The following is a 25692-nucleotide window of genomic DNA, read 5'->3' as shown; positions in this document are numbered from 1 at the left end:
TTCCTTACAGCTTTCTTTTCAAACCTTTTTTTTTAACATGTCTTGGCTTAGTTGCTTTGCTTGATTTTCCAAAAGAAGCAGCTTCTCTGGGTAAGGTGGAGGATAGTTAAGGGAGATTTTAATTAAGTGCTGTTTCTATGAGCCTCTGTACCAACCCACAGATGCATGGTGTGACATAGCACCTGACAAGAATAAGTACACCCATTACAGCTGTGAGGGAAGTAAGAATTGAGGCTATTATTCTTTTCCATTTACCAAACCACTTTTCTAGCCATTCTGTAAAAGGGATCATTTACCCCTCAGTTGTTGGCTAACTCATTGGACAGAGCAGTTAGACCTTGCAATGCCTTTGTTATACTTCCATTAGGGGCGATGTTGTTTGGGATGAAGGTGCAACGTTGAGTTTTAATCATGACGCAAACTCCTCCACTTTCTGCTAATATCATGTTTAAGGCTATCCTATTTTCCCAAGCCATCTGGCTAGTAGCCCCTAATTGTTCAGCTATTCCTTTAACAGCATCTCTAGTGTAGTTAATAAATCACTGTTGGTTGTAGATGTAGTTTATCCAATCTACATTTTTATTAATTGTCACCTACCAAAATATTGACTTAAATCCTGCAGCTATTTGATTTTGGGCTTTAAATTGATCTGGTATTCCCCATGGGACTTTAATTGTGTCTAAATAGACATGAGAGTTGAAAGACTTATAAGAGGCTTCTCTTGCTTTACGATGTTTTATTTTTCCTTCCTCTGGTTGATAAAATGCCAGAGTGAAAGGGATAGCCAATTGGACTAAAGCACAAGTGCCACTCCAGTTATTTGGGAGAGTGTCCAGTAAAGATCCACCACAATACCACCACACATCCACTCGGGGATGAACAAGGGCTGACTGATTGATAAGCTCTTGAAAATTCTTAAGCTCACTGCATCCCTTCAGGTCTCCAAGGAATACTGAGTTTCCTCCCTGTCATAAGAGACACAAAGTGAACTTTGTGTTGGGAGATGGAAGCTGGATGGCCCTTGGGGGCTGACCCACAAGGTGCTGGACTTCAGGATATAGCAGAGAGAGAGCTTGGCATGACTTATTACTCCAGGCTGTAGAATCCTGGAAAAGAGCTACCACAAAGCCCATGCCCAGTCAACTGGAGGACCACCCTAGTGGTAAGGGGACAATCTGGGCCTCTGGCCTACCATGCACACAAGCATAACAATTGCTTTTGTTTAATGTGTGGAGGGAATATTTGATCAATTCCAACCAGGCATTTGCATCTTGGTATCCTAATTGCCAAAGTTTAAGTCTAACTCCTATGATAGCTATAGCTATCTTGGTCTTGTTGTTAGATGGAGGAGGAGCAATTTTTCCATTGTGAGAGGTTTTGGAAGAAGGCTTAGAGGAAGTTGCAAGGGGTGGGGGATCAAATAAATGCATTTCAAAGAATCTAATAGGGTTTGTCCCTGAAACCTTAGCCCCCATACCATAAAACCGGCTTAAAGAAGGGAACTGGCTTAGAAAAGGGGAAGAACTTTGAGTGTTTCAGATAATGACCTGTATAGAATTACACTGGTTTAGCTGACAGTTAGCGGGGGAGGGCTGTTCCTTTAATAAAATGAATGTATAGTTTTAGGAAATTACAAAAACTGGTTGGGGCAGTCCATTCTTGCTCTTTAGTGGTCCACAGAACGTTGGACCAACTATGGCATAAAAGCTCTACATCAGGGAGCAAGACTCCTGATTGACACTGGGGTCTTTATTGAAATCTCCCGGGATTAAATGGTCCCAATTCACTAATGCCCAGCCTGAGGAGAGTCAGGAGGGACAGAGGTACTTTTCCGAAGTAGGGAGCCATCTTTGACTTGGCAAGTCCCTACAGGGTATAACAAGGCAAACATTAAATGCAATAGTTTGAGGCAAAATTGACTTGGTTATGTTAACAACTAGATGGTCAGCAATAGAACGAGAAAAGAAGAAAGAGTAATAGGATAGATGAAACACGAGTTAAATTGTTCTTAGCTTTAGTTTGGTAGGGTTTTCCCCTGGGACTATGGCCCACGACTCTAGAGGGGATGGTGCTTTCTTGACTCGGGTGTGATGAGTCCATCCCCTTCCCTTTATGAATAGCAGTCTCGGTGGTTAGCAGCACAAGTTAGAGTCATTCCTATGCTGGTTTGAGTTTTCCTTCTTTCCACCCTTTGATGAGAACATGATCCTCAGGCTGGTGCTGGTTTACCAAAAAATCTTGGGGTGGTACCTGTGCTAAAAGACTTAGTTTTGAGGGAAAGGAAAGTGGAGGATACACCAAGTATATAATTTCTAAGAAACTGACCTTTTGTTTTAAATGTGGGGACATCAGCAGTGGACTTTATAGTCCTTAGTGCCTTCTTACTGAGAAATTTCCTTTAGCACCTATTTTTATTAGTTTTAGACCAAAGAAAGCCAAACACCATTTTATATTTGACAATTCTTCCTGTATGATTTTTATACCAGATAAGCCAAATTTCACCTTTATATTAGTGTGTTGTTAATGTTAAACTTAATTTTAATAAAACCTTGTAGACATATTTATCCAATTTTTAATGTCTGACCATAAGGTAAGATTTTTATAGACTTTTTTTAACCTTTTATAATTTTTGTTACAGAGCAGGTTAGTGCTTTAAGAAAAACCTGTTGTGCTTTTAATGTCCAGTTCACAGAAAAACTGGATGATAACCCCTTAACTTTAGCCAATATATTTACACACAGAATTTCCTTTACAATTAATGTTTTAAAACTTGCTTAAACCTTTAAAACAAAATATATAGTTTTTAACCTTTTAATGTAGGTAAAAATCCACATTCTTATGCATCCTTATAATCCTTTTACCAAAAGTATGTTTTACTTTCCTTACACACCTTACACATAAACTGTTTCTTCAATAGTTTTACATTCAGGAGGCCTAATTACTTTTAAATTATATAACATTTCTTGCATAAATTCCCTTTTATAATTTTTTTTCCTGACTTTCACAGACAATTCTTTGACACGCCTCAACTTTCTGACTTGTCACAAACATCCCTTTTATTTAAACAACCAGTTAATTTATTTTAGGACAAGAATTTACCATATAACATTCCTTTTTATATAAATTCTACCCCCCCCACCCCTTTTTTCTTCTCTGAAGATAACCATTCTTTTCCAAAGCAAACTTCCTTCATGTCTGTGGACTAGAATGTCTAAGGCCACAAGATTAGAAGTTAGGATAATACATGTTACACTGTTAACTTTTAGCAAACTTTACTTTTGTTGAAAACCCTGTAAGTTTGGGATTTCAAGTATTCTTTATTATTAATAAGACCTTGTTTAGTCCAAGTTAACTTAGAATTTGTATAGACGGTTCCTTCCTGGTTCTGTTTTTTTTTTTTTTTTTTTTTGCCAGAGTGACCTTAATTTATTACAGTTAAAATATCTTCTTTTTATACTTTTATTAAAAATATGATTATGTGCACACATTGCTACGGCATATCCCAGAGCTCAGAAGGGCAAATCCACTCTGCTTTTACAGTGATTACAGTCCTTTTAAAGGAATTTATGACCTGTAGTCCTGGCATCTTTCTATGATAACAAGATGCTGATGCCTTTCTTACTTCAGAAAGTGAAGAAATGCAAAAACTGTACGGAACTGTTTCATTATCTGTAACTAATGAATCTTCATTCTTAAATAATGAAGCAGAGTGTTAATTTTTTTTTGAGAATTATTTTATCAAATCAGGCCGACAGAATGCAACATGGTCATATTGATGCTTGTTGTCACTTTCCTCCTCTCTCTTTTTTATCCTCTTTTGAGAGTTACCTTCACCTAATTTTGCAATTTCCTCATGTTGTCCCTCACTGCTCAGTGAAGTATCCATGGGTCTTCCCATGCCTTTCCCCTCCAGCAAATTTAGGTTTCATTAGACCCATTAATAATAAAAATCATACATTATTGAGTATACACAATGTGTCCAAAGACAATGTGGAGGGCTCAGGGTGTTATTAAACTTATTTAGTTACTACTTTTCCTTTTTGAAGAAATGGAGACAGAGAAAGCCTAGATAATTTACCCAAGTTCACACATCTCATAAGTAGCAATGTTCAGAATTGGAATTGTGATTTGCTTGACTCCTGAACTTGTGATCCTAACCTTAAGACTATATTACTTTTTTTGAATCCTACTGTCTGCCCTCCAATGTGACTGCTATTTAAGTTGGTTAATTCACCCTAGCGACAGATATAACCTTGATTGTAATATCAATTGAATTATAATATTTTTAATTTACATACTAGATTTTGGAACCAACCCAAATGTCCAACAATGATAGACTGGATTAAGAAAATGTGGCACATATACACCATGGAATACTATGCAGCCATAAAAAATGATGAGTTCATGTCCTTTGTAGGGACATGGATGAAATTGGAAATCATCATTCTCAGTAAACTATCGCAAGAACAAAAAACCAAACACCGCATATTCTCACTCATAGGTGGGAATTGAACAATGAGAACACATGGACACAGGAAGGGGAACATCACACTTCGGGGACTGTTGTGGGGTGGGGGGAGGGGGGAGGGATAGCATTGGGAGATATACCTAATGCTAGATGACGAGTTGGTGGGTGCAGCGCACCAGCATGGCACATGTGTACATATGTAACTTACCTGCACATTGCGCACATGTACCATAAAACCTAAAGTATAATAATAATAATAATAATAATAATAATAAATAAATAAATAAATATAAAAAAAAAAAAGAAAAATCGAGATGCTTCCTGCCTTGGGATTTCAAAATCTGGTTCTGTATTTTAAGGCTTGGCTGAGTGCAAACAGCTCGCAGGTTTGAGCAGACCAATTATTAGGTAACTTTCCTAACTCTGCTTCTACAAGAGTTTCCTTATCACTTACTGAATACCTATTGTGTCTTCTTCCCTCAATCACCCGGGAGGAACCATCTATCATCCTGTCCTGAAGGGAGTTCCTCCTAGGTCTGGTCAGACCTTTGTATAGTAATTAAGATTTAGATCCCCTGCTAGGAAATCTGCTGGGTTAAGGGAATTTTTAGTGGTTAATTTTGAATCATTTTTTTTTTTAACAGAATAGCCTCATACTTTCTTCTGTTAGCAAAGCAGTTGTCGCTACAGATTGAATGTATTTGGGCCATCTGCGGGTTATTGGGTTAAGGATTTTTGATAGGAAGGGTACGGGGTTGTCAGTGTCCTCAGTGCTTTCAGGCTATGCCCTTGTTTACACTGACAACAAGGTGGTATTGGAGTGTTACAGGGTCACAGAGAAGACCTTCAATTACCAATTATGGGTTTTTAATTTACCCTGGCTTTTAAAGGAATAGGGTACACTGTTTTTTCTTTACTACTTCTATCTCTCTCTTTCTTTCTCTCCCTCTGCCTCCCTCTTTCTCCCTCTGCCTCTTCCTCTCTCTCTCTCTCTGCCTCTTCCTCTCTCTCTCTCTGCCTCTTCCTCTCTCTCTCTCTGCCTCTTCCTCTCTCTCTCTGCCTCTTCCTCTCTCTCTCTGCCTCTTCCTCTCTCTCTCTGCCTCTTCCTCTCTCTCTCTCTGCCTCTTCCTCTCTCTCTCTGCCTCTTCCTCTCTCTCTCTCTGCCTCTTCCTCTCTCTCTCTGCCTCTTCCTCTCTCTCTCTCTGCCTCTTCCTCTCTCTCTCTGCCTCTTCCTCTCTCTCTCTCTCTCTGCCTCTTCCTCTCTCTCTGCCTCTTCCTCTCTCTCTCTTTCTGCCTCTTCCTCTCTCTCTCTCTGCCTCTTCCTCTCTCTCTCTCTCTGCCTCTTCCTCTCTCTCTCTCTCTCTGCCTCTTCCTCTCTCTCTCTCTGCCTCTTCCTCTCTCTCTCTCTCTGCCTCTTCCTCTCCCTCTCTGCCTCCTCCTCTCTCTCTGCCTCTTCCTCTCTCTCTCTGCCTCTTCCTCTCTCTCTCTCTGCCTCTTCCTCTCTCTCTCTGCCTCTTCCTCTCTCTCTCTCTGCCTCTTCCTCTCTCTCTCTCTGCCTCTTCCTCTCTCTCTCTCTGTCTCTTCCTCTCTCTCTCTGCCTCTTCCTCTCTCTCTCTCTCTCTGCCTCTTCCTCTCTCTCTGCCTCTTCCTCTCTCTCTGCCTCTTCCTCTCTCTCTCTCTCTGCCTCTTCCTCTCTCTCTCTCTCTGCCTCTTCCTCTCTCTCTCTCTCTGCCTCTTCCTCTCTCTCTCTCTGCCTCTTCCTCTCTCTCTCTCTCTGCCTCTTCCTCTCCCTCTCTGCCTCCTCCTCTCTCTGACTCTTCCTCTCTCTCTCTGCCTCTTCCTCTCTCTCTCTGTCTCTTCCTCTCTCTCTCTGCCTCTTCCTCTCTCTCTCTCTCTGCCTCTTCCTCTCTCTCTCTCTGCCTCTTCCTCTCTCTCTGCCTCTTCCTCTCTCTCTCTCTCTGCCTCTTCCTCTCTCTCTCTCTGCCTCTTCCTCTCTCTCTCTCTGCCTCTTCGTCTCTCTCTCTCTCTGCCTCTTCCTCTCTCTCTCTCTCTCTGCCTCTTCCTCTCTCTCTGCCTCTTCCTCTCTCTCTCTCTCTCTGCCTCTTCCTCTCTGTCTCTTCCTCTCTCTCTCTATCTCTGCCTCTTCCTCTCTCTCTGCCTCTTCCTCTCTCTCTCTGCCTCTTCCTCTCTCTCTGCCTCTTCCTCTCTCTCTCTGCCTCTTCCTCTCTCTCTTTATGCCTCTTTCCTCTCTGTCTCTCTCTCCCCTTTCTGCTGGTCTTTCCCTGCCTGTGCCAGCTACTTATGCTGTTCTCCCCTCTCCTTCCCCTTTTACCCCAGAAACTAAAAGTTCCTCTGAGGAAGAGACAACATTAGATGGGGGGTTGGGGGGAACAAACAGAGGAGCAAGCAGTGCCTGAATCGACTAAAAAGGTGATAAGCTCATGTTTAGGTCCCACCTCCAAATTTATCAAGGGCTCCTGGTGGGACTCAAGATAAAAAAGACAGAGCCCCTGACCCCCCGACCCCCCTACTCTTCCTCTAAAGTCATGAGTGGAAGGGCTTCTTTCTCCTTTCGTAGTTCAGGACATCCTCTCTTGAAGCGGCCTGTTTTTCCACATCTATAGCACCTATCTTGTCCTTCCTCCCTCTTAGTTCTGGGATTCTTTAACCCTGCTCCCCCATACTCTTTACGGGGCCTGGTAGATGAGGACCTTGGTCCTCCAGATAGAGGCTGGGGTCGTTTAAAAGAGGGTTCGGACCCTTTATAGTTTCTGTCTCCCTGGAAGCTCTTGTCTAGAAGTACCTGGGTTTGGAGCCATCTGTTGGAAGGTGGAAAACATAAGTTTTGTCTTTTTTTTCCTCTTTTTCTTCATCCCTTTTCATGTATACTTTCTGAGCTTCCCTGGGAAGCTCACTTAGAGGACGGTCTTCCCAATTGTCTATTTTTGTAACTTTTTTGAAATATCTGGCCAACTTTTAGTGACGAATTGCAGTTTCAACATTCCTTGCCCAAGGGGATCATCCAAATTGAGGCCTGCATATTGCCTCATTTGCTCCCTCAGTCTGTCTAGGAATCTCATAGGCCCTTCATCCTTTTCCTGTTGTATATCAAGTGCTTTAGAAAGATTTTGGGTTCAGGGTACTTATTCCCAAATTCCTTTTATTATTATCTCCCTTAGGTTCTGCATATTTTCCCAGTGATCTGCATTGTTATTGTCCCACTGGGGGGTCTCGGGTGGAGAATTTCTGGCCCGTGGTAGGAACGTTTTCATCAGGAGGGTGCTCACATTCCTGAACTACCATAGCAGCCCTACAAATCATACTCCTTTCTTCCTCTGAAAAGAGGATGCCCAAGATGGACATTAACTCGACCCAAGTGTATAACTGAGGTCCTAAGAATTAGTCAATTTGGTCTGCCATTCCATAACGGTCATCTAGTGGCAGTTTAAGCTCCTTTTTAAAATTTCAGACTTACAAAGCCAATGCCTGCCCCTTCCCCGCCCCCCCCCACCCCCACCCCCCGCCTCCCTTGTGGTACCTCTTTCAAAGGGAAGAGGGTTGGGGCTGACCTCTTAGGTATGGAGGGAACTGGGAAATTCTGAATATCTTTTTTACATTGTTCTACCTCATGCTGGAGTCCTTTTAGAGAGGGGTCTTTAGGTTGGGAGGGAACAGGCTGGTGGCACAGTAATTCCCAAGAGTCAGGGTTATAAGGAGGAGGGATAACGTGAGTAGAGGAGGAATTTGGAATGGGATCTGAGGCAGCAGTGGCTGTCTGAGGGGAAAGATTGGGGACACTGAATGGGGGAAGATAGTCTAGGGGATCCCATGTGCTGGAATCTTTAGGCATGAGAGCTGGCTCCTCTGACTTTTCATTTTGAGGGGCCAAATTGGGTTCTTCCCTAGTTGTTTTTAAGGGAAAAAGGAGGGCAGGTCCTTGACTCCAACAAAGGGCATAGCCTAGTTCTTCTTCAGATACTGGACTTTTATCATTAACATATCAGATTAGAAACTGACACATTACACCCTCATTCTACCCAAACTTTGGCCAGAAGATTGAGGGATTGAGGATGGGTCCCTGAGTCCAAATAAAACAGCGATATTTTATCATTTGTTGCTTTTTCCTATGTTTAGTCCTCTCATTATCTTTCCAGTGTTTTAGCATGAGACCTAGGGGGCTATACGGGGGAATATCTTCGTTACCATCTTTATCCCCCTTACTCCCTGTCTTGCTTGGGGTATTTCCCATCTTGATGGTTTTGGGGTAAGGTTCAAGGTTCAATTTACCTTACTGGAAATTTCTTACCTTTTGGGGTGAGGCTCAATTTCCCCACTGGAAATTTCTTGACTTTTGGGGTGAGGCTCAATTTCCCCACTGGAAATTTCTTGCCTTTTGGGGTGAGGCTCAATTTCCTCCATGGGAAATTTCTCGCCTTTTCTACTATGGAGGTTTGTGTGAGGTTCAATCCCCCCCAGTGGGGATGTCTCACCTCTTTTTAACCTCTAAGCCACCCCGACCAAGGAGTACTTCACTGCCCCACCCCCCACGGCTTTCTTACCTTGGTCCTGACCACCAAGGAAATACATTACTGGCTCCCACGGCTTCTCCTTCCTTGGTCCGTGCCCAGAGTCTTTGCTGCAGTATGTGAGGATCCTTTAAGCTAGGTTGCTGGCCAGTTTTTTGTTTTGTTTTGTTTTTTTCTGTGTTGCTGAGAGCTCGGGTTATTCCTCGCACTGGGTGGGTCTTGATTTCTCACCCCTGAGGCCGCCACAAGGGGGCGGGGCACACCTTCTCACGAGAGTGAACCAGAGACCGTCCCCAGAGGGAAATGTAATCACGGGCGAGCCCCCAAATTGTTATATATAAAGTTTCAGTGCCGCAAAAGAAATAGCAGTCAAATATAAAATTTTCTTTTTAATTCTCAGCAAGGCCAGGTACTTCTGTAGAAGGATGCGCCCTGGTGGCTCACGCCTGTAATCCCAGCACTTTGGGAGGCCAAGATGGGTGGATCACGAGGTCAGGAGATCGAGACCATCCTGGCTAACACGGTGAAACCCCGTCTCTACTAAAAATACAAAAAAATTAGCCAGGCGTGGTGTTGGGTGCCTTGTAGTCCCAGCTACTTGGGAGGCTGAGGCAGAAGAATGGCGAGAACCCAGAAGACAGAGCTTGCAGTGAGCTGAGATCACACCACTGCACTCCAGCCTGGGCGACAGAGTGAGACTCCGTCTCAAAAAACAAAACAAAACAAAACAAAAACGAAGGGTGCACCCTTACAGATGGAGCAATGGTGAACGCACACTTGGACAAGGGAGGGGAAGGGGTTCTTATCCCTGACGCACATGGCCCCTGCTGCTGTGTCATTCCCCTATTGGCTAGGGTTAGACTGCACGGGCTAAACTAATTCTGATTGGCTAATTTAAAGAGAATAATGGGGTGAATGCTTTGGCAGAAGTCAGGGTCGAGCAGGTAGCAGGTAATCAGAATGAGTTAGTGCGGAGCAGCTGATTGGAATGAGTTAGGGTGGAGCAGATGATCGGCATGAGTTAGGGTGGAGTAGGTAATTGGAATGAGTCAGGGTGGAGTAGGTAATCGAAAAAGGTTGCTTTACAAGGAAGTGAAGTTTAAAAGTAGAAGGCAAAGAATTGAACATACTGACATATTAATTCTTTGAAAAGAAATTTAGAATTCATATCTAACAGTGGTCAGAGCACAGTTTGGTTTTATACATTTTAGGGAGACATGAGACATTAACCAACATATGTAAGATGAACTTTGGTTCCGTCTGGAAAGGTGGGACAACTCAAAGTGGGGAGGGAGCTTCCAGGTCATAGGTAGGTAAGAGACAAATTGTTACATTCTTTTGAGTTTCTGATTAGTCTCTCCAAAGGAGGCAATGAAATATGCATTTATCTCAGTGAGCAGAGGGGTGCCTTGGAATAGAATGGGAGGCAGATTTGCCCTAAGCAGTTCCCAGCTTGACTTTTCCCTTTAGCTTAGTGATTTTGGGAGCCCAAGATATTTTCCTTTCACACTTTGACACAGGGAAGATGATGCTGACAATCAGAAGGCTGTGTTTCTGAGAAATGATGCTGCTTCATTTCAAAAATGTAAACAGTGAGAAGCAATGCTTTTACTAAAACATGAATAAAAAATCATTACCACTATATCTGACTGTTTAACATGTGCTTCTAGTGAAAGTTAAGAAGTGGCAAATGAGTCAGGGCCTGGAACATGAGGGTTAAACAGGGCATTACCCACCTGAGCTCTTTCTCTCAGGTTTTCTGGGGAATCAATGATTATTTCACCAGGCAGCATCACTCTTCTCCTTGTTCATCTGTGTGAAACCATGCTCACCCTAATCCAACCCAGGCAAGACAATACAACATGATAGTGAGAGCCCTGGCTTTGTGGTTCTGTTGTTATATTTTAACATTAAAAATATGAATTTCTTGGCCAGGCATGGTGGCTCACACCTGTAATCCCAGTACTTTGGGAGGCCAAGGGGTGGGGGGGGGGTGGATCAACAGAGGTCAGGAGTTCGAGACCAGCCTGGCCACCATGGTGAAACTCCATCTCTACTAAAAATACATAAATTAGCCAGGCATGGTGGCAAGTGCCTATAATCTCAGCTACTCAGGAGGCTGAGGCAGGAGAATAGCTGGAACCTGAGAGGTTGCAGTGAGCCAAGATCATGCCATTGCACTTCAGCCCAGGCAACAACAGCAAGACTCCATCTCAAAAAAAAAAAAAAAATTCTTGTTAATTTCCTCATTTGTAGCACTATTCTATTTTGTTATGTTATTCTTTGTTATTCTTTCTATCTCTCTATCCATCTATCTCCCTATTCATCCAGATGGAAAACAAGCACTGGTTATAGATATGGATGAATATGCATACATACTCATGCTGGCAAATGCATAACCACTTGCATTTAATCCAGAACACAGCTTTAAAGCCAGATTAAATCATGGCTTCAATGCTCATTAGTTGTGAGACCATCAACCATCAACATCTGATTTTCACCTATATAATGATATACTCTCTTCTATCTAAAGGATGTGGACAACATAGAATAAAAACATATCTAAGAAAATAGACCTACCAAATGCAGTTCAAATAAAGAGAGAATGAAGTAGGACCAATTATATGGATATAAAGAGATGTCACAGAATCCCAAAATAAGAGGTTAAGTGCACCCAGTCCTCAGAAGGACTCTGTTCTCCAGCTTTTTCTTTGCTCATTGATTTCTTCTGATTACTGGTCTGCTAGGCATAAACTTCCTTAGCCCCCACATCTATAAAACCTCACAGTCCACTGCCCATCAGTAACTTTTATTTTTAATACCAAATTACTGGAAGAGCAATCTGGCTGGTTTAACTTATCTGCTTTGAGTGAAGGCATCTATGCCATAGGTTGCTGGCTAGAAAAGGGCTGCCACTGGGTTAGATTTCTGCCCATTGGCAAATAAGTTATGGTTGGAGCAGGAAAGGAGGAGTATCCCAGGGAAATAGCACTGTCTAAGGCACTATTTTTCAGAGGTAGCTATGTATAGTAGGCAATAATCTCAAGGGCCAAGTGTAGACTAGGTGCTCAATACGTAGGATTTCAATTTTTTTTTTCTTTTTGAGACAGAGTCTCACTCTGTCACCCAGGCTGGAGTGCAGTGGCATGATCTTGGCTCACTGCAACCCGGGAGGGTTCAAGCAATTCTCCTGTCTCAGCCTCCCGAGTAGCTGGGACTACAGATGCATGCCACAGACACCAAGCTAACTTTTGTAGTTTTAGTAGAGACAGGGTTTCACCATATTGGTCAGCTGGTCTCGAACTCCTGACCTCAGATGATCCACCTGCCTCGGCCTCCCAAAGTGCTGGGATTACAAGCATGAACCACTGTGCCTGGCCAGAATTTCAATTTTTATAAACCAGATGGAAGGTAGTGTTTTCTTGACTTTTAACCATGAAACTTAAGAAGTTTATTATTATTATTATTATTATTATTATTATTATTATTATTTCAATAGCTTTAGAGGTATGTGTGGTTTTTGGTTACATGGATGAATTGTATAGTGGTGAATCTGGAATTTTAGGATACTTGTCACTTGAATAGTGTACATTGTACCCAATACACAGTTTTGCATCCCTCACCTCCTACCCACTCTTCCCCCTTCAGGGTCTCCAATGTCCATTATACCATTTTGTATGCCTTTGTGTACCCATGGCTTAGCTCCCACTTACAAGTGCGAACCTGCAGTATTTGGTTTTCCATAACCATGGAATTTAAGGAGGGAGTTCTATATGTCCAGTGAATTGTCTACTTCTCTTGTATTATTTTTATTAGGAAATTTTTCAATTATGTAGAAAACAACAGATTCTAATATAACTGAACATCTGAATTTAAAAGACATTATTAGTTGTAATATTTTTCAAATCATTTTAATAATATGAATGAAATATTACTGGTAAAATTGAGAAACTTTTATTGTCATTTTCAGTTCTCTGGCCCTTCCTACCTACATAAACAAAATCACTATCATCCTTATATCACGTGTATATTCTTCAATCATGCTATTATAATTTTATCACATTAATGTGTATTCCTAAGCAATGTATGGTACTTTAAATGCTTTCTTTTTTATGTATATTTTAATTTTTATTTTAGATTCAGGAGTACATGTGCAGGTTTGTTAGGTGGGTATACAACATGATGCTGAGGCTTGGTGCATGAGTGATCCTGTCACCCAGGTAGTGAACATAGTACCCAATAGGTAGTTTTTCAGCCCTTGCTCCCATCCCTCCTTCCCTCCTCTAGTATTCCCCAGTGTTTATTGTTGCCATCTTTATGTCCATGTGTATTCAATGTTCAGCTCCCCCTTATAAGTGAGAACATGCAGTATTTGGTTTTCTGTTCCTGTGTTAATTCACTTAGGATATTGGCTTGGACCGCATCCATGTTGCTGCAAAGGACATGATATCACTCTTTCTTATGGTGCCATAGTATTCCATGGTGTATATGTACTATATTTTCTTCATCCAATCCATCAATGACGGGCACCTATGTTGATTCCATGTCTCTGCTATTGTGACTAGTGCTGCGATGAGCATATGAGTGTGTGTGTCTTTTTGGCAGAATGTTTTATGATCCTTTGGGTATATACCCAGTAGTAGGATTGCTGGGTTGAATGGCAGTTCTGTTTTAGGTCCTTTGAGAAGTCTCCAACTGCCTTCCACACTGGCTGAACTAGTTTACATTCCCACCAACAGTGTATAAGCCCCAGTCTTCCATAGCACTCCCAGGCATATTAGGACAAGGAAATTCCCACCTAGTAAATTTTAGTCAGACTGGTTATTTGCTCTCAAACCCTGTCTCCTGATAAGATGTTATCCATGACAATGCAAGCCTGAAACTTCATTAGCAATTTTAATTTTGCCCCAGTACTCTGCCCCCATTTGCCTTGTGATATTTTATTGCCTTGTGAAGCATGTGATCTCTGTGACCCACACCCTATTCATACACTCCCTCCCCTTTGAAAATCACTAATAAAAACTTCCTGGTTTTATGGCTCAGGGGGCATGAAGGAAACTGCCAACATGTGATGTCCTCCCTGGACACCCAGCTTTAAAATTTCTCTCTTTTGTACTCTTTCCCTTTATTTCTCAGACTGGCCGATACTTAGGGAAATAGAAAAGAACATACGTGAAATGTTGGGGGTGGTTCCCCTGATAGGTCCCACATGTCAATTTTTGTTCTTGTTACAATTGCTTTTGAGGACTTAGTCATAAATTATTTGCCAAGGCCAATGTCCAGAATGACATTTCCTTTCTTCTAGGATTTTTATAGTTTTAGGTCTCACATTTAAGCCTTTAATCCATCTTGAGTAAATTTTTGTCTATGGTGAAACATGGGGTTCCAGATTCAATCATCTGCTTAGGGCTAGCCAGTTATCCCAGTACCATTTAATGAATAGGGAGCCCTTTTCTCATTGTTTGGTTTTGCTGACTTTGTCAAAGATCAGGTGGTTATAGGTGTGTGGCTTTATTTCTGGGTTCTCTGTTCTGTTCCATTGGTCTATGGGTCTGTTTTTCACCAATACCATGCTGTTTTGGTTACTGTAGCCTTGTAGTATAGTTTGAAGTTGAGTAATGTGATGCATCCAGTTTTGTTCTTTTTGCTTAGGATTGCTTTTGCTATTAGGGCTCTTTTTTGGTTTCATATGAATTTAAGAATAGTTTTTTCTATTCAAATAGAGAATGACTTTGATAAGTTGACAGAACTAGGCTTCAGAAGGTCGGTAATAACAAACTTCTCTAAGCTAAAGGAGCATGTTCAAACCCACCACAAGGAAGCTAAAAACCTTGAAAAAAATTAGATGAATGGCTAACTAGAATAAACAGTGTAGAGAAGATCTTAAATGACCTGATAGAGCTGAAAACCATGGCAGGAGAACTATGTGATGCAGGCACAAGCTTCAGTAGCTGATTCAATCAAGTAGAAGAAAGGGTTTCAGCGATTGAAGATCAAATTAATGAAATGAAGCGAGAAGAGAAGTTTAGAGAAAAAAGAGTAAAAACAATGAACAAAGCCTCCAAGAAATATGGGACTATGTGAAAAGACCAAATCTACATTTGATTGGTGTACCTGAAATCTACATTTGATTGGTGTACATTTGATTGGTGACAGGGAGAATTGAACCAAGCTAGAAAACATTCTTCAGGATATTATCCAGGAGAACTTCCCCAACCTAGCAAGGCAGGCCAACATTCAAATTCAGGAAATACACAGAACACCACAAAGGTACTCCTCGAGAAGTGCAACCACAAGACACATAATTGTCAGATTCACCAAGGTTGAAATGAAGAAAAAAATGTTAAGGGCAGCCAGAGAGAAAGGTTGGGTTACCCACAAAGGGAAGCCCATCAGGCTAACAGCTGATCTCTCGGCAGAAACTCTATAAGCCAGAAGAGAGTGGGGGCCAATATTCAACATTCTTAAAGAAAAGAATGTTGAACCCAGAATTTCATATCCAGCCAAACTAAGCTTCATAAGTAAAGGAGAAATAAAATCCTTTACAGACAAGCAAATGCTGAGAGATTTTGTCACCACCAGCCCTGCCTTACAAGAGCTCCTGAAGGAAGCACTAAACATGGAAAGGAACAACCGGTATCAGCCCCTGCAAAAATATGCAAAATGGTAAAGACCATCGATGCTAGGAAGAAACTGAATCAACTAACGGGCAAAATAACTAGCTAACATCATAATGACAGGATCAAATTCACACATAACAATATTAACCTTAAATGTAAATGGGCTAAATGCCCCAATTAAAAGACACAGACTAGCAAACTGGATAAAGAGTCAAGACCCATCAGTGTGCTGTACTCAGGAGACCCATCTCAAGTACAGACACACACATAGGCTCAAAATAAAGGGATGGAGGAAAATTTACCAAGCAAATGGAAAGCAAAAAAAAAAAAAAAAGCAGGCGTTGCAATTCTAGCCTCTGATAAAACAGACTTAAAACCAACAAAGATCAAAAGAGACAAGGCCATTACATAATGGTAAAGGGATCAATTCAACAAGAAGAGCTAACTATTCTATATACGTATATGCATCCAATACAGAAGCACCCAGATTCATAAAGCAAGTCTTTAGAGACCTACAAAGAGACTTAGACTCCCACACAATAATAATGGGAGACTTTAACACCCCACTGTCAATATTAGACAGATCAACATGACAGAAGGTTAGACACAAGGATATCCAGGACTTGAACTCAGCTCTGCACCAATTGGACCTAATAGACATCTACAGAACTCTCCACCCCAAATCAACAGAATATACATTCTTCTCAGCACCACATTGCACTTATTCCAAAATTGACCACATAGTTGGAAGTAAAGCACTCCTCAGCAAATGTAAAAGAACAGAAATCACAACAAACTGTCTCTCAGACCACAGCGCAATTAAATTCGAACGCAGGATTAAGAGTCACTCAAAACCACACAACTACATGGAAACTGAACAACCTGCTCCTGAATGACTACTGGGTAAATAACGAAATGAAGGCAGAAATAAATATGTTCTTTGAAACCAATGAGAACAAAGATACAATGTACCAGAATCTCCAGGACACATTTAAAGCAGTGTGTAGAGGGAAATTTATAGCACTAAATGCCCACAAGAGAAAGCAGGAATGATCTAAAATCAACACCCTAACATCAAAATTAAAAGAACTAGAGAAGCAAGAGCAAACACATTCCAAAACTAGTAGAAGGCAAGAAATAACTAAGGTCAGAGCAGAACTGAAGAAGATAGAGACACAAAAAACCCTTCAAAAAAATCAATGAATCCAGGAGCTGGTTTTTTTTAAAAGATCAACAAAATTGATAGACTGATAGCAAGACTAATAAAGAAGAAAAGAGAGAACAATCAAATAGATGCAATAAAAAATGATAAAAAGGATATCACCACCAATCCCACAGAAATACAAACTACCATCAGAGAATACTATAAACACCACTACACAAATAAACTAGAAAATCTAGAAGAAATGGATAAATTCCTGGACACATACACCCTCCCTACACTAAACCAGGAGGAAGTTGAATCACTGAATAGATCAATAACAGGATCTGAAATTGTGGCAATAATTAATAGCCTACCAACCAAAAAAAGTCCAGGACCACATGGATTCACAGCTGAATTCTACCAGAGGTACAAAGAGGACTGGTACCATTCCTTCTGAAACTATTCCAATCAATAGAAAAAGAGAGAATCCTCCCTAACTCATTTTATGAGGCCAGCATCATCCTGATACCAAAGCCTGGCACAGACACAACAAAAAAAGAGAGTTTTAGACCAATATCCCTGATGAACATCAAAGCAAAAATCCTCAATAAAATACTGGCAAACTGAATCCAGCAGCACATCAAAAAGCTTATCCACCAAGATCAAGTTGGCTTCATCCCCGGGATGCGAGGCTGGTTCCACACACACAAATCAATAAACGTAATCCAACACATAAACAGAACCAAAGACAAAAACCACATGATTATCTCAATAGACGCAGAAAAGGCCTTTGACAAAATTCAACAACCCTTCATGCTAAAAACTCTCAATAAACTAGGTATTGATGGGATGCATCTCAAAATAATAAGAGCTATTTATGACAAACCCACAGCCAATATCATACTGAATGGGCAAAAACTAGAAGCATTCCCTTTGAAAACTGGCATAAGACAGGGACGCCCCCTGTCACCACTCCTATTCCACATAGTGTTGGAAGTTCTGACCAGGGCAATCAGGCAAGAGAAAGAACTAAAGGGTATTCAATTAGGAAAAGAGGAAGTCAAATTGTCCCTGTTTGCAGAAGACATGATTGTATATTTAGAAAACCCCATCTCAGCCCAAAATCTTCTTAAGCTGATAAGCAACTTCAGCAAAGTCTCAGGATACAAAATCAATGTGTAAAAATCACAAGCATTCCTATACATCAATAATAGACAAACAGAGAGCCAAATCATGTGTGACTTCCCATTCACAATTCCTACAAAGAGAATAAAATGCCTAGGAATCTAACTTACAAGGAATGTGAAGGACCTCTTCAAGGAGAACTACAAACTACTGCTCAACAAAATAAAAGAGGACACAAACAAATGGAAGAACATTCTATGCTCATGGATAGGAAGAATCAATATTGTGAAAATGGCCATACTGCCCAAGGTAATTTATAGATTCAATGCCATCCCCATCAAGTTACCAATGACTTTCTTCACAGAATTGGAAAAAACTACTTTAAAGTTCATATGGAATCAAAAAAGAGCTTGCATTGCCAAGACAGTCCTAAGCCAAAAGAACAAAGCTGGAGGCATCACACTACCTGACTTCAAACTATTCTACAAGGCTACAGTAATCAAAACAGCATGGTACTGGTACCAAAACAGAGATATAGACCAATGGAACAGAACAGAGGCATCAGAAATAATGCCACATATCTACAATCATCTGATCTTTAGCCAACCGGACAAAAACAAGAAATGGGGAAACGATTCCCTATTTAATAAATGGTGCTGGGAAAACTGGCTAGCCATATGTAGAAAGCTGAAACTGGATCCCTTCCTTACACCTTATACAAAAATTAATTCAAGATGGATTTAAGACTTAAATGTTAGACCTAAAACCACAAAAACCCGAGAAGAATACCTAGGCAACACCATTCAGGACACAGGCATGGGTAAGGACTTCATGACTAAAACACCAAAAGTAATGGCAACAAAAGCCAAAATAGACAAACAGGATCTAATTAAATTAAAGAGCTTCTGCACAGCAAAAGAAACTACCATCAGAGTGAACAGGCAACCTACAGGATGGGAGAAAATTTTTGCAATCTACCCATCTGACAAAGGGATAATATCCAGAATCTACAAAGAACTTAAACAAATTTACAAGAAAAAATCAACCCCATCAAAAAGTGGGCAAAGGATATGAGCAGACACTTGTCAAAAGAAGACATTTCTGCAGCCAACAGACACATGAAAAAATGCTCATCATCACTGGTCATCAGAGAAATGCAAATCAAACTCACAATGAAATACCATCTCACACCAGTTAGAATGGCGATCATTAAAAAGTCAGGAAACAACAGATGCTGGAGAGGATGTGGAGAAATTGGAACACTTTTACACTGTTGATGGGAGTTTAAACTAGTTCAACCATCATGGAAGACAGTGTGGCGATTCCTCAAGGATCTAGAACTAGAAATACCATTTGACCCAGGGATCCCATTACTGGGTATACACCCACAGGATTATAAATCATGCTACTATAAAGACACATGTACATGTATGTTTATTGCGGCATTATTCACAATAGTAAAGACTTGGAACCAACCCAAATGTCCATCAATGATAGACTGAATTAAGAAAATGTGGCACATATATACCATGGAATACTATGCAGCCATAAAAAAGGATGAGTTCATATCCTTTGTAGGGACACGGATGAAGCTGGAAACCATCATTCTCAGCAAACTATCACAAGGACAGAAAACCAAACACCACATGTTCTCACTCATGGTTGGGAATTGAACAATAAGAACACTTGGACACAGGGCAGGGTACACCACACACCAGGGCCTGTTATGGGGTCGGGAGATGGGGGAGGGATAGCATTAGGAGAAATACCTAATGTAAATGCCAAGTTAATGGGTGCAGCAAACCAACATGGCACATGCCTATGTAACAAACCTGCACATTGTGCACATGTACCCTAGAACTTAGAGTATAATAAATAAATAAATAAAAATTTAAAAATTAGAATTAAATTAAAAATTTTAATTTTTGTTAGTGACTTAAAAATCATCATTTTATGATTCAAAGCTCACAATAATAAATAATATAAGATAGAGTGAAAATTAAAAATCAAAGATAACTAGAAATTCAACAGGCAAAGGAGCGGTAATGGCATTCAAAAGAAACATAAAAGGGCATGAAGGCACAAAGTAAGTTACAAAGTACACTGGTGAACACCTAAGTGTTTGAAATAGCAGAAAAGTGTATGGTTGGGGCAGAGGCAAGAAATGTGGTTACCTGGATTGGAAGAGATCAGATAGCAACATGATCTTGGAGGGGGATGAGACAGCAGGCACAGAGAGAAGCCAAGAGTGGCTCTCTGGCTTCTATCTTGGGTGACTAGGTAGCCTATGATTTTCTAATTAGAAGATTTTGAAGATCAGGGTTAAAATCAGGATGATGAATGCAGGCTTAGACAACTAGAGGTAGAAGTATCAATGTACCTCCAGCCAACATATATTTGAATTCAAAGTTCAGCAGATAAGACTGAGATATAAAAATAGATTTCAGAGTATCATCATATAGGGGGTAGCTAAAACCTTCAAAGAGGATGGGCTCCAAAGCCATCCAAGGTGAGTGTTTATAAGGAGAAGAAAAGAGGGCTAAAGGCAGAGCCTTGGGGAACAACTACATTTAGGGAGAAGGCAAAGGAAGATAGGGAAAAATCATTAGAGAATAAACAGCTTTAGGTGAATGTGGCAACACAGAAGCCAAGGAAGAAGGAGAAGGAGGAAGGAGGAAGGTAGGGGGTAAGTGCCATGATGTCAGGGGCTCTGCACTGATCTTTATTGCTGGCAGTCTGCTGGCTGTCATTCTGTGTCCTTTTTTTTTTTTTATTTTTTATTTTTTTTGAGATAGGGTCTCACTTTCTTGCCGAGGCTGAAATGCAGTGGTGCAATCACAGCTCACTATAACCTTGAACTTCTGGGCTCATGTGATCTTCCCACTTCAGCTTCCTGAAGTCGTTAGGACGACAGACATGCACCACCACCATGCTTGGCTAATTTTTAAATTTCTTTTAGAGACAGGATCTTGCTATGTTGCCCAGGCTTGTCTGGAATTCCTGGCCTCAAGTGATCCTCCCAACCTGGCCTCCCAAAGCACTGGGATTACAAGCATGAACCACCATGCCCCTCTGTGTCCATTCTTCTTATTTTATTTTTTTGAGATGAAGTCTCGTTCTGTTGTCCAGGCTAGAGTACAGTAGCATGATCTTGGCTACCTGCAACCTCCGCCTCCTGGGTTCAAGCGATTCTCATGCCTCAGCCTCCCAGGTAGCTGGGGTTACAGGCGCATACCACTACACCCAGCTAATTTTTTTTTTTTTTTTTTTTTTTTTGAGACGGAGTGTTGCTCTGTCGCCCAGGCTGGAGTGCAATGGCACGATCTCGGGTCACTGCAAGCTCCACCTCCTGGGTTCACGCCATTCTCCTGCCTCAGCCTCCCGAGTAGCTGGGACTACAGGCGCCTGCCACCACACCCGGCTAATTTTTTTGTATTTTTAGAAGAGGCACGGTTTCACCGTGTTGGCCAGGCTGGTCTCGAACTCCTGACCTCAGGTGATCCACCCACCTCAGCCTCCCAAAGTGCTGGGATTACAGGTGTGAATCACCGCGCCCGATCTCTGTGTCCATTTTTATACATCCACTCACATGCCTCTACCTCAGGTCTCCTTTTCCCCTGTCCCCAAATATTTCACCTTCCAGCGAAGCCATTCATTGCAGTTTGTGTGTCTATGTAAATGCTAACCTTGAACCATTTTTCTTTCCACACAAAGGTAGGTTTCCCAATGTTCTTGCCCATTTGGAGAATTTCCTCTCACCTCTGCAGTGCAGCTACTGTCCATTTTATGGCTTGCACCAGTGTCCTGATCCAACCCAGTCATGAAACAAGCTCAAGCTTTTTCCCACTCTTTGAGTTGGTCACAAGGAAAGCCCACGCAACCACAGGTGTGAGAGAAGGGAAAGTACTTATGTAACAGTGATGGTCTGACGATGCTGACACTTTGATCTCAGACTTCTAGCCTCCAGAACTGCAAGAAAATAGATTTCAGTTGTTAAAGCCACTTAGCACAGCTGCCCTACAAACTAATGCAGTCCTTTTCCTCCATTACGGGTCAAGCATGTCCCTAGCCGGGTTATGTTGTAACTTAATCTGGTTATTGGCTTAGTGGCAAGGCAGGAAAGTGGGGCTGATCTTGAAAGGGCTCATATCCCGCTGTGGGGAGGCCTTTTCAACATCTTCAAGCAAGGAAGGAACACTAGCCCTAGGGAGGAGAGGGCCACTTCTCTAGGCTCAGAGGGTTCAGGGAAATTCGGGAATTAAAGATTTGGGGGTGCATGAACATAGATGTCCCCATCCCATGTGTCAAGATCCCACTCTTTCCCAACTAGCACCCTGTTCTAGGCAGAGCCAACTTGCCAGTAGTAAGAACTTAATCTTCCTTGAGGTCCTGCAACTCTTACAATTAAGTCCTGGACCTAGCCCTCAGCTTTTCCTGCTTTCCAGTTGCAGATGAGAGCCTCTTTATTTCCTAATGAGGAGGCCCTTTGGCTTTCATGCTTAGTTTTTAATTGTCAAATTAATCACTTTCAATCTTTCATTACATTTCTTCAAAATATCAAATAAGCTTAACATCAGCCCACAGATATTTCCCCCATATATCTCAAACATCTGATCCACTGAACCTACTAGAGTGTTTCCATCCACCAGAAGATACAGTTCAGCAGCAGTGAAGTTTGAACAATTGCACTTCAATTGTGCCAAGGACTGTCTGTGCTTCTTTCTACCACATGTGTTGCTATTCTCATTGCTAGCCTGGAAGCAGGTGGTTCAATACCAAAATCCCATTATAGTGACTGCTTTCTTGAACCACTCCTGACACTAACTGTTGCAGATGGACTCCTCAGAAAGCATATTCTGAGATGGAGTTTAGTATGTAATTTATTAGAGAGTGCTTTTGGGACCAATACTTGTGAAAAGAAAGGGACAGAAGCAGGGCAAAGGGAGAAGTTGGGCTGTACTGTAGTTTCAACAAAGGCCTCTGCAGCCCCACTGGGAAGCTCTGATGCTGGGATGATCCTTCAGAGTTATCCCAAGTAGGGGCAACAGAGCTGTGCCTTTACATCCCAGCATTGACCAGTGATTGAATGCAGGCTGTCCCAGAGAGGGAGTGAGACCTTGGTCAGGCCACTCTTTTTCAGTCAAAGTGCCTCCCAAAAAGGATTGACAGCAAAGCTCTCTCTGTCAACAGCACTTCTAGCATCCGGTGGATTGTGTCCCTCATTCCTGAAGGATGTCTGGGTGGTACATTACAGCATTAACTGTGTGCCACCAACTTGACATAGTTAGGTCCATTTATTCTTCAATATTTAGGGATGGCTTTTTTCTCTTTTGATTAAATTTTCTTTAAAAATTTTAAAGATATGAAAATAAATGCCTTTTATTAAAATAAAAATAAATATTAAGTAAATAATAAAATTTTATTTAAATAAAAATAGAGGGCCGGGCATGGGGGCTCATACCTGTAATCCCAGCACTTTGGGAGCCTAGGCAAGTGGATCGCTTGAGCTCAGGAGATCGAGACCAGCCTGGGTACCATGGTGAAACTCTGTCTCTATAGAAAAAAAAAAAAAAAAAAAATTAGCCGGGTGTGGTGGCATGTGCCTGTAGTCCCAACTATTTGTGGGGCTGAGGCAGGAGAATTCCTTGAGCCCAGGAGGTTGAGGCTGCAGTGCGCCGTGTTTGCACCACTGCACTGTAGCCTGGGTGATAGAGTGAGACTCTGTCTTAAAAAAAATTAAATAAATAAAAATAGATTTTGCTTAAGTGAATTTTTTAATTATTAAGGACATTTAATAAATAAAAATATAAAGCCTAATACTTCAAAATCTGGCTGCCATCCCTAACCTTTCTACCCTGGTCTCTCCTTTCCCCTGTAGGTAACCATTTTTATTAATTCTCCATTTATCTTTCAATTTTTATATATATGTAAAATTTTAAACTATAAATACATATACACTTACATACACTCACACTATATTTCCACCCATCTCTTAATCAAAGTTAGCATGCTATAAACACTGTTCACTTGGTTTTCATTACTTAACAATATGCCTGAAGAGCATGCCATTAAGAGATCTTCCGGCCGGGCGCAGTAGCTCACGCCTGTAATCCCAGCACTTTGGGAGACCGAGGCGGTCGGATCATAAGGTCAGGAGTTCGAGACCAGCCTGACCAATATGGTGAAACTCTATCTCTACTAAAAATACAAAAATTAGCTGGCGTGGTGGCATGTGCCTGTAATCCCAGCTACTCGGGAGGTTGAGGTAGGAGAATTGCTTGAACCTGGGTGGTGGAGGTTGCAATGAGCTGAGATTGTGCTACTGCACTCCAGCCTGGACAACACAGCAAGATTCCGTCTCAAAAAATATATATATATATCCTCCTTGTTTTGTTTTGTTTTTAATTTTGTTTTGAGACCAAGTCTCACTGTGTCACCCAGGCTGGAGAGCAGTGGCATGATCTCAGCTCACTGCAACCTCCGCCTCCCAGGTTCAAGCAATTCTCCTGCCTCAGCCTCCCAAGTAGCTGGGATTACAGGTGCCCACGACCATGCATTGCTAATTTTTGTATTTTTAGTAGAGACGGGGTTTCACCATATTGGCCAGGCTGGTCTCAAACTCCTGACCTCAGGTGATCCGCCCACCTCGGCCTCCCAAAGTGCTGGAATTACAGGCATGAACCACCACACCCAGCCCTTTGTCATTTCTTTTTATAATCACATAGACCTCATTATGTGGATATCCCATAGTTTATTTAATCAGCCCCCTAATGAGAGTCTTTTAGATTCTTTCTAATTTTTGTTATTACAAAGTATCCTGCAGTGAATAACCTTGTGCATAACTTATTTTATTTTTGCAAGTGTTTCCTCAGGATAATGGAAAAAGGTCAATGCAAATGTCATTTTGCTAGATCTTGCCAAATCCCCCTCCATAGAAGTTTTATCATTTTGCACACACTGGTCACAAATGAGCGCATTCTTCCCCACAGTTGTGTCAGAAAAACAGGTTGTGCCATTTCAGATTTTTGCCTACTTTATAGGTGGTAAATGGGTCTCAAAATAGATACAATTTGCATTTATCTTATTATGAGCAAGATTGCTCATGATATATTCATAATATATTTAAATGATTAAGGGCATTTTATTTTTCTGTAAACTGGCTGTTCATATATTTTGCCCATTTATGTTATTTGTTTTCTCTCTATTTTTAGGAGTCATTTATATATTACATTATGAACGCTTTATGATATATTAATATATGGCAAATGTGTTTTTCCTAATTGTCATTTTTTTTTTACTTCATTTATCTTTGTCCCATGGAAATTTTTTTATGCAGTCAAATTGATCAATCTTTTTGCTTCTAGATTTTGAGTCATATTCAGGGAAGTGTTTCTCCTTTTTTTTTTTTTTTTTTTTTTTTTTAAGACAAAGCCTTGCTCTATCACCCAGGCTGAAGTGCAGTGGTGCGATCTCAGCTCACCACAACATCCACCTCCCAGGTTCAAGAGATTCTCTTGCCTCAGCCTTCCAAGTAGCTGGGATTACAGGTGCCCGCCACCACGCCCAGCTAATTTTTGCATTTTTAGTAGAGACAGGGTTTCACCATGCTGGCCAGTCTGGTCTTGAACTGCTGACCTCAAGTGATCAGCCCACCTTGACCTTCCAAATTGCTGGGATTACAGGCATGAGCCACCATGCCCAGCCTCTCCACTTTTAATAAGGAAATTCACCCATATTTTCTTATATTATTTTTACGCTTTCATTATTACCTTAAGCTTTCAAGTACATTTGATTGATGTGGGGTATAAA

The 25692-nt window shown here is 41.3% G+C and overlaps 1 protein-coding gene across 1 annotated transcript in view; it reads right to left on the bottom strand.

The window, feature by feature from the left end:
- Positions 1-25692, bottom strand: part of ANKRD45 (ankyrin repeat domain 45) — a 109138-nt gene that overhangs the window by 76262 nt on the left and 7184 nt on the right. The window contains exons 2-3 of the mRNA XM_054465903.2: positions 23345-23436; positions 21643-21852 (exon numbers count right to left, since the gene is read on the bottom strand). The gene's annotated coding sequence lies outside the window, so the exon portion shown is untranslated. The remainder of the gene's footprint in view (positions 1-21642; positions 21853-23344; positions 23437-25692) is intronic.

The sequence above is a fragment of the Pongo pygmaeus genome, chromosome 1 (assembly GCF_028885625.2).
Source record: "Pongo pygmaeus isolate AG05252 chromosome 1, NHGRI_mPonPyg2-v2.0_pri, whole genome shotgun sequence".
Lineage (NCBI taxonomy): Eukaryota > Metazoa > Chordata > Mammalia > Primates > Hominidae > Pongo > Pongo pygmaeus.
Note: the sequence above shows the minus strand (reverse complement) of the source record. Positions and strands in the feature narration are given on the sequence as shown.